Source organism: Mustela putorius, unplaced genomic scaffold, assembly GCF_011764305.1.
Source record: "Mustela putorius furo isolate JIRA1106 unplaced genomic scaffold, ASM1176430v1.1 tig00000421_pilon_pilon_pilon, whole genome shotgun sequence".
Taxonomy (NCBI): domain Eukaryota; kingdom Metazoa; phylum Chordata; class Mammalia; order Carnivora; family Mustelidae; genus Mustela; species Mustela putorius.
Window position 1 is genome coordinate 11545013 of NW_025421375.1, and position 10130 is coordinate 11555142.

Genomic DNA, 10130 nt, shown 5'->3' on the forward strand with positions numbered 1-10130 from the left:
GCCGGCGGATGAGAACAGATGTTCTAAGTGCTCTGGTTCATCAAGAAAATTTTCATTTCAGTTGGAGGTGACCTGGTTCAAATACTCCTTTGGATATGGTTTTGAAAATTTATAAAACAGATTGAGACCATTTCACTCGTGTATGCTTGTTCTCCATATAGGAAGATATTCTCCATCAAATAAATCAAATTCTCCTTCAAATAAATCTTTGGCAGTTTTTCAGTTGTGGTGGGAGACAAGGAACTCCATGTGTCACATGGTACAATATACCAAAAATATAGCAAATTTTGTCTGGCTGTCAGCATTTAATTTTGTTCTTAACAAAGAGGTTCCCTATCTACCAAGGCAGAACCTCGACATTTTTAGGTCTGGCAGAGTGATCGCATAATATGTGATTTAAAAAAAAAAGTTGAGTTAGTCTCTAACATCTAAAAGTCAATGGTTTCATTTAAACAAGTAGTGATATCTGGATTCTCTTGAAAAATTGGATAGTGTAGTAAGATTCAGCTATTATTGATACATGGTACCTTATTCCAAATTTTCCTATACTCCTAAGAAGTCTTCCTCGCACTGAGACATTTTGTTCAGTTCTCATTTATTATTATATTCAAACTGTTTTTCTCTGTGGTAGAACTTACAAGGAAACAAGACATAACTTATACCCATGCCTCTATCAAATGTGGGAAAAATAAAGATAGACCAAGAGGGCTATAAATTTCACTAGCTGTTGTAATCAATTTTGTGAGTTATGCAAGAACTCACTATATGTGTGTGTATATCTATATATTATCTATCGATTGATCTGTATTCTATCATCTATCATCCTCTGTCTATATCTTGCATATCAATGTATAAATCTTAAGTGCTGGGATGATTTCTTTCTTTCTTTCTTTTTTCATTTTTGATGTTCCAATGTCTACTGTTGTACTGAGTATAAATTGGACAATAATAAACTTAGTGAGTAAACACTTAGTTGTTGGGAGCCATGAGGCCTGGTCGAGGGCATTGCCCCATCACGAACTAATGCAGGCCTAATCCTGCCGAGGGCCGGATCGCCCTGAAGATAAGCATGGTCTGTTAGTCTCTTGCCTTTTCCTCTAATACCTCTAATACCCTCTAATTTTTACTTTTCCTCCTATAGTCTCTGTCATTAACCTGTTTATGGCAAACAAAGAGCCCCTTGCCAATCTGCTGCAAACATCTCTCAGGCTTGTGGTCCAGATAACTCCAAGGAGGTAAATTATTCTGTACCTAGTACTATGGAGAACTCTAGATGTGTACAATAGATGGTTTCCTTCCTAGGCTGATGTTTGCCCAAGGCTTTCACAAGCCGAGCCATTAAAATACACCCTGCCTCCTGCAAAGGTAAGTCCTTCTCATTACTACTTTTCTCCTATATACATAGTTTCTTCAGATAGCTTCTAGTTTTCCATTAACCTATATCTTGTTTTCCTGCAGACCCCAGAATAAGTTACCCAAAAAACACTATATTTGTGCTACCTCCCATGGCTTTCTTTTCTTTCTTTCTTTTTTTATTATTAAATTTATTCTTTATTTATTTTTGGCATAACAGTATTCATTATTTTTACACCACACCCAGTGCTCCATGCAATCTGTGCCCTCTATAATACCCACCACTTGCTACGCCAACCTCCCACCCACCCGTCAATTCAAACCCCTCAGATTGTTTTTTAGAGTCCATAGTCTTTCTGAGGGACATGATTACTCAAGAAGCAAGACTCTGTCCCCCATCCTTAGGGCCAGTCTGTACCCATTATAGCTTAACTAGAATAACATGTACTGAACAAGGAGAGATTGTCTGATGAATACTTAAACCCTTTGATGTCCTTGCACAAATGTGACCCCCTACCCCAAGTAAACTGCCTATATAAGAAGCTTTAAAATCTAAATAAAATGATCCATTCATCTGTTGATGGACATCTAGGTTCTTTCCATAGTTTGGCTATTGTGGACATTGCTGCTATAAACATTCGGGTGCATGTGTCCCTTTGGATCACTACATTTGTATCTTTAGGGTAAATACCCAATAGTGCAATTGCTGGGTCATAGGGCAGTTCTATTTTCAACATTTTGAGGAACCTCCATGCTGTTTTCCAGAGTGGCTGCACCAGCTTGCATTCCCACCAACAGTGTAGGAGGGTTCCCCTTTCTCCGCATCCTCGCCAGCATCTGTCATTTCCTGACTTGTTGATTGGGGAGGGTATGTGATTTGGTGAGTGCTGTGAAGTGTGTAAACCTGGTGATTCACAGACCTGTACCCCTGGGGATAAAAATATATGTTTATAAAAAATAAAAAAAAAAAAAATGAAGGAAAAAAAAAAAAAAAAAAAAAAAGAAAAAAAAAAATCTAAATAAAATGGAGATGCCTGGCTACTGACCATAACTCGCTGTGTAGCTCTCCCATTCTTCTCTCCAACACCGTCCCTCCTTTGGGGACACCAGGACCTGCTGATGCTGGGCCCCAGCACTTAGTGATTGTGAAATTAGAACAGGAGATAATCGATCTTAAGGGAGATCTTATCTCGATTGCAGTAAAATATATTTCTATTGACTTTAGAACTTTGTTCAGCTATACATTAAATATTTCTCCTTGGGATAGTCACTGGCAGAACATTAATGCACTTAACATTTTTACTTTTCCTCCTATAGTCTCTGTCATCAACCTGTTTATGGCAATCCTTTATTTAGAAGAAAGAACCATCTCTCAAGTAGCCCATATAGTATGGAGGTAGACAGGGAGGAAACGTGGTGATGAATTATTATTTTAGCCTACAGTCCCAGTGGCAGGGTGAAGGTCACTAGGATATACAGAGTCAGTTAAGAAAATCAGAGTCAAGAAAGCGGAAAAAAACTGGAAAATATGATTTACCATTGTTTTTCAGGAGGTAAGACCCAGGAGGAAATTTAAGGTCTAATTCTTCATACATTCATTCATTCATTCATTCATTCATCTTGAATTACTTTTAACTGTACTAAATGTTTGAGCACAAAATCTAAAAGGAACTGCCCTAACACACACCTGATCTAGGAAATAAAATGTTAATGAATTTAAGTCATATTTTCTGATATACTTTGATTAGATTTATATGGAAATCATGTTTCTTTGAAGTTAGAAAAAACACTGATTTCTGTTATTATAGTAGAAATTACTTTTAACAGACACACATTTATTAACTATTATAGATGGTAATAGTCTACATATAATAAATTTACCCAGATTATAGTTGTTGATATTTCTTTTTTATAAATAATAATTTCCCTATGTTTCTTCATATATTCATGGAATATCCTATTATAAAATGTTTTAATTATTTTTACTTTATTTAATAATATTTGCATCAATTTCAGAGAAATACATTTAAGCTTTCTTTGGGTGAGCTCTTGTTAATGAGAACAAAGAAGTTCTGCACTAGGAAATGATGATACACATTACTTTTCAAGATTTGCGGTTAAGAAATGAGTTCTCTTTCAAATACAGGAGAAGGGCACAGAATTCTCTGTTGCTTTGCAGCTTCTTTAATGAGGTTCTCATTCACAAATGTTATAGTGCCTTCTTTTGATTAATGTCCTCGTTTTATAGAACTATTGGAGACCTCAAATAATGAAAAATACAAACAAAAACATTCACTGAAACAAAACATCTCTTAGCAGCTTCACAAAAAATAAAAGTTCATGTAAATAAATAACTTGTACATGCATATATATGATATCTCAGGCTAATTGCATATTTATGTCAATTAACTACAGAGCATTCTGTATCTTACAACTCAATGGCAAACTAGTAGCGTCAGAGTCTGAAAGCCTGATTGGTAATGCCATTTGCTCTCATCTATGTGTTTGTAACCCTTCAGAGAATTAAGCTAAATTCTTTAAACAGTCTTGTGCTGAAGCATCTATGATCCTGAGTTGTAAATGTGTATAGTGGTGACTTTAGCTATGTTAGTTCTTAGCACTTATAATCTATTTGGAACAGAAATTTCACATTATGTTAAAGATTACCAGTTTCTTATATGACGCCTTAATCAGTGTCCCTTTGCAAAAATAATTTTTTAAAAAAATCAATCTTAACTTACTGTTTCAAAGATGCTTTGAAATGCTTCTGCCATTTCATTTTTTGAGTGCTGAGCTGATATTTTTCCATCTATTTTTGTGATTTGGTTCTTTTTCTTAAGATAGCAGCCTGATCACAGATGTAGGTAGTCTCACAGTTCCTCATACATTATACTTATATTTTAGCTGAAAAATTAAGGCAACCATAGCATGTTCTTGGAGATTCTCTTTATGACCAAAGGGCCAATAGGCAATTCTTCCTTTTTCCTTCACTAATGAGAATTGGATTATGTTTTTCACTACATCTGCAACCAAAGTCCATGAGTTACACATAATAGTATATGAGGTATAACATATATGTTATATAACATATGTTATATGACTATAACATAGTTATATACATTATATAACTATATTCATGTATGTGGGTACAAATAACTATGTTATGCATAGGTATAAGTACTATGTTTTAGTGACAGACATCTATTGAAATTAAAACAAATATATAAATACAAATTTGAGTCAAAATATTTTATGTAATATAAATACTATATATAAAAATAATATAATTATTACTATATATGTGCACATATTTAAATAATTATATGTATATATACACATATGCACAAATTCAAGTATTATTAAAGTAAATATATGAGGCTTTGTGCATAGTTTAGGTGTTCAGTGAACATAAAAGATCATTATGTACCCCAAAGACAAAATGCTCCAATTCTTAAATGGTTGATTTCTGTCTGAAAGCATATTTTTACTAGTGACATAATTTTCTTTATCTTTTAGAGTGGGAATATCATGCTTGTCAGAGAGTTGTTGAAAGAGTTACATTAGATGACCTTTGTATAAAACTAGGTAAATTATCTTGTTCGGAAAAAAATACCAATAAAATATTAAACGTATGTCAAGGAATATGTACAAAATATTTATGACTTACTTGTTGAATTGAGAATTGTCTCTTTCCTAACTATTTCAAACCATTGCTTTTAGTTTCTTTTTTGAAGTAAAATACCTGAAAAATTTCACATTTAATCTAATATTAATAATACCTGAACTTTATCAAATTACCTTTTTTTCCCTAGTTGCTCAAAAATAGTCAAGAAATTTTTATTTTACATTTGTTTGTAGCTGGGTAGATCCTGTAATCATGTTGTTTTTAAAATCTGTAATAGATGTTTTATTAGACTATTAATATATTTTATAAATATATTTTGATGTTGTTAAAATGACACATTATACATTGTATACAATTACAAAAGGGTTTGGCTTTTGCAAAATATATGCCTCCTTGTAGGATGTGATTAATCCCTGCTATTTCTAGGGGCTAATTTTGGGAACAATATTTCATGAAACTGCTTGTAAATTTGAAGTCATTTCGACAATATTCATTTAACCGAATCACTGTGTTAATAGTAATTTCTTTTTCTAAATAGTTTTCATAGTTGGTGGGTATGTGCCTCTCACCAGCCTTTAGTATTTGAGACTTGACCAGTGATTTTTGTTTTTCATAGTGGCTGTACCAGTTTTCTTTTCTACTAAGGGAGCACAACAGAGCACTTTTCCACATCTTCAGTAAATTCTTGCTTATCTTGTCTTTCTGATAATAGCTATCTAACATGTATGAGGTGATGTCTCATTGTGGTTTTGATTTCCATTTCCCTTATTATTAGTGATATTGAGTATTATTTTATATACTGTTTGGCTTTGTATATGTAATCTTTGGAAAAAAAACCTGTTCACATCCTCTGTCCAGTTTTTAATTGGATTTCTTCTGGCCGTTGAGTTATATTTGTTTTTTTTTTTAATATTTTTTATTTTTATAAACATATATTTTTATCCCCAGGTGTATAGGTCTGTGAATCGCCAGGTTTACACACTTCACAGCACTCACTAAAGCACATACCCTCCCCAATGTCCACAACCCCATCCCCCTTCTCCCAACTCCCCTCCCCCCAGCAACCCTCAGTTTGTTTATGTGTTTTTGATACATTTTGGATATTAAACCCTTATCAGTTATAGGATTTACAAATATTTTCTCGTACCTTTTCATTTTGTTGATGGTTTTCTTTGCTGAGCAGAAGCTTTTTAATTTGATGTAGTCCCACTTGATTTTTGCTTTTATTGCCTTTGCTTTTGGTGTCAAATAAAAAAAACAAAAACAAAAACAAAAACCATTAAAACCAACCAACCAACCAAACAGCAACAACAACAAAAATACTGCCAAAACCATTGTTGAGGAGTTTACCACCTATGTTTTTTTCTAGGGTTTTTATGGTTTCAGGTTTTAAATTCATGTCTTTAATCCATTTTTTTTTCTTTTTCAGTTTTTTTTTTTTTGTAACTTTTATTTTTTATAAACATATATTTTTATCCCCAGGGATACAGGTCTGTGAATCACCAGGTTTACACACTTCACAGCACTCACCAAAGCACATACCCTCCCCAATTTCCATAATCCCACATCCTTTTCCCAAACTCCCTCCCCCCAGCAACCCTCAGTTTGTTTTGTGAGATTAAGAGTCACTTATGGTTTGTCTCCCTCCCAATCCCATCTTGTTTCATTTATTCTTCTTCTAACCACTTAAGCCCGATGTTGCATCAACACTTCTTCATATCAGGGAGATCATATGATAGTTGTCTTTCTCTGTTTGACTTATTTCGCTAGGCATGATACGCTCTAGTTCCATCCATGTTGTCGCAAATGGCACGATTTCATTTCTTTTGATGGCTGTATAGTATTCCATTGTGTATATATACCACATCTTCTTGATCCATTCATCTGTTGATGGACATCTAGGTTCTTTCCATAGTTTGGCTATTGTGGACATTGCTGCTATAAACATTTGGGTGCACGTGCCCCTTTGGATCACCTTAAGATACCTAGGAATAAACCTAACCAAAGAGTCACAGAATCTATACTCCGAAAGCTATAAAGTACTCATGAAAGAAATTGAGGAAGACACAAAGAAATGGAAAAATGTTCTGTGCTTCTGAATTGGAAGAATAAATATTCTTTTTTTTTTTTTTTAAAGAGAGAGAGAAGGTGAGAGAGCGAGCACAGGCAGACAGAATGGCAGGCAGAGGCAGAGGGAGAAGCAGGCTCCCTGCGGAGCAAGGAGCCCTATGTGGGACTCAATCCCAGGACTCTGGGATCATGACCTGAGCCGAAGGCAGCTGCTTAACCAACTGAGCCACCCAGGCGTCCCAGAAGAATAAATATTCTTTAATCCATTTTGAGTTTATTTTTACATATGCTATAAAATAATGAATTTAAATTATTTTGCATGTAGTTATCCGATCTTTCCAGCATGATTTACTGAAGAGACTGTCATTTTCCTATTGTATATTCTTGGTTCCTTTGTTGTAAATTAACTGACCATACCTCCATACATACATGGATTTATTTCTCGGTCTGTACTATTCTGTTGATGTATGTGCTGGTCTTTAAAATACCATACTATTTTGGTTATGATGGCTTTGTCACATAGTTTGGAATTGGGGAGTGTGAGGTATCCAGGTTAGTTCTCTCTCAAGATGGATATGGGTATTGAAAGTCTTTTGTGGTTCCATAAAAATTTTAGGTTCCTTCTATTCCTGTGAAAAATGCCATTGGAAATTCTGATAGGGATTACACTGAATCTGTAGATTGTTTGGGTTACTGTGGATATTTTAACAATATTAATTAGAAGAAAATATTTTTAAAGTCGATATTCAAGTCGTTCAACTAACCAATATAAATAGAAATTTCTTTTTCCATTAAAAATCATTAACAGTCTTATGCATAGGACATTAAAGTGTAAATCAAATTCAGGGATACATAAGGTTTAGACTCTGATTAGGGGAGATGCTTCTGCAAGGTGGCAAAGAATAGGAAAAAAAGTTTTATGAGTGTTAGAGTTAAGGAAATTAAGGAATTGGTAAAGGAAATGGCATTAAAATTAAATTTATAAACAAAGTCATAAGGCTAAGAAAGTTGAAGGCATATTTATCGGGCTGAGATGAGATTTAGGTAGCACTTAGAGAATGAGGAGAGACATATCAGATGCTGATTTTGGCAGAATATGGAAGGTGTTTTATTTTAACTTTAGTATAAGGATATTGTTCAGTAAATAATACTTAATATAGAATATAGAATAATATTGTTTATTATCGAAGAATCTGACTAGTGGAAGAATATGGACGAAGATAAGCTTTATAAACCATACCTAGGAATGTATAGAATAATTATATATATATATTTTAAATTAAATTTATTTTTTTAATAAACATATAATGTATTTTTATCCTCAGGGGTACAGGTCTGTGAATCACCAGGTTTACACACTTCACAGCACTCATCATAGCACATTCCCTCCCCAATGTCCATATCCCCACCACCCTCTCCCGTCCCCCCTCCCCCCAGCCACCCTCAGTCTGTTTTTTGAGATTGAGTCTTTTATGGTTTGTCTTCCTCCCAATCCCACCTTCATTCTAGAATAATTTTAAATAGAGAAAACTTTAGATATGTGAAGACAATGAAATAATATGATGATAGTATGAATAGAAAGAATATTTTCAAGATAAAAATCTGAAGAATTAACAAGACTTATTGTCAGAAATGAGAAATAAATGAAAGGCAGCCTCAAATTTGATTTTGAGAGTTTATGGTTTAATTGCTATTCATACCATAAAAAAATAGTTGTTAGGAAAAATGTTGCACGTTTTGGATAGTTTGAGTGTGATATCTGTCTGGGTACATATGCTAACAGAAAGGTGAGCCTACGAAGAAGACAGCTTTTGGGAAAAAGGCAAATACTTATAAATGATTCTAACAGAGGTAATAACATGAAGTCATGGGATTCCTGGAATTCATTGTGGAAACTTGAAGAAACAAAAGTCGTCACGGAACAATTTATGGGAAAACATAATCAGGTGTTTAGAAGAATAAAATGAAACAGAGAATAAGAAAAATAAAGACAAGGAGTTAGAGGAATCGGGGGAAATGAAATTTCACTTTCTCAGAAGTGAAATTGAAGGAATTAGGAAGGCCATTCGTTCTGGGAATTTAGCAGAATGAGGAGAATGCATCATTTCTGCATTGATAAGCAAAAGCACTAATTTGTGGGGGAGGTATTCAGTCTCACTGAGAATCTCACTTTTCTGCCTAGGAAAAAACAAATGATTTATACAAAACTTTTTATATTTCATGTCAGTAAAGATAAACCAGAGACTCTGGGTTAGGACAACTCTGAAAGAAAAAAAAATATGTATCTTTGATAGCAACTTCAGCAAAGCCCAAAAATTGGGCATAGGTTACGTTTATATAAGAGAATACATGCCTCTCTCTTTTCTGATCCTGCTCACTCACAATAATCGCCTTTGTTTTTCTCCTTATGTATGATTAATTTGAAGAATTATTATAATGATGGAAATGTATATGATTAGAATGACTGGTGGTTCTAGTTTAGAACCCTAAGCCCAAGGAAAACCTCATCCCTTAATCAATTACTGTTTGGTAAAATAGAAGGAGGTAAAATACTATATATATAATTCTCAAAACTGTTGGGTTTATGCTTTCAACATTTTAAAAATGAACTCTATGATTTTCTTTCCTGCTTCACATTGTCCTCTTTTGAGAGGAAGCTTCTGGACTGTCATCTTTACCAATATTTCTATCTCAGCTCAGTTTCCAAAGGGTAAAATCCTGCAAGAAGGATTTTTATACATGCAAATGATTTACTAAGGAAATGCTCCCAAATGAAATCTGTAATGGAATGAGAAAAGCAGGACAGGAAGGAGAAAAAGCTAAGTAATGATTTCAGGCTTAGTACCAGACCCAGCCTGATTCATAGGGTAACTCTAAACTAAGCCTTAAACTTCAAAGTTTGTCCTAATTGGAGATAAGGGGAGTATAGAACTGTAATACTCTTGCAGATGCATAGGCCATTCATTCTAAGGCCATGGAAAGGAGGGACATGGAGTTTAGAGATATCATTCAAATCAGACAGAGCATTGCAATAGACCTGGGGCAATCCTGGATACCATTATTGTAGCATTTGAAAAAAAAT